Source organism: Galeopterus variegatus, unplaced genomic scaffold, assembly GCF_000696425.1.
Source record: "Galeopterus variegatus unplaced genomic scaffold, G_variegatus-3.0.2 Scaffold1986, whole genome shotgun sequence".
Taxonomy (NCBI): domain Eukaryota; kingdom Metazoa; phylum Chordata; class Mammalia; order Dermoptera; family Cynocephalidae; genus Galeopterus; species Galeopterus variegatus.
The window spans coordinates 124,736-124,991 of NW_007728097.1; positions in this window are offsets into that span (position 1 = coordinate 124,736).

Below are 256 nucleotides of genomic sequence, written 5' to 3' on the forward strand. Positions count from 1 at the left end.
AAAATTCTCTGGAATAGATCATATGTTAGATCACAAAACAAGCCTCAACAAATTTTTAAAAATTGAAATCATAGGGCCGAGCCCGTGGCGCACTCGGGAGAGTGCGGTGCTGGGAGCGCAGCAGCGCTCCCGCCGCGGGTTCGGATCCTATATAGGGATGACTGGTGCGCTCAGCGCTCACTGGCTGAGCGCGGTGTGGCTGGTCTCAAAAAGGACAAAAAAAAAAAAAAAAAAAAAAAAAAAAAAAAATAAAAAA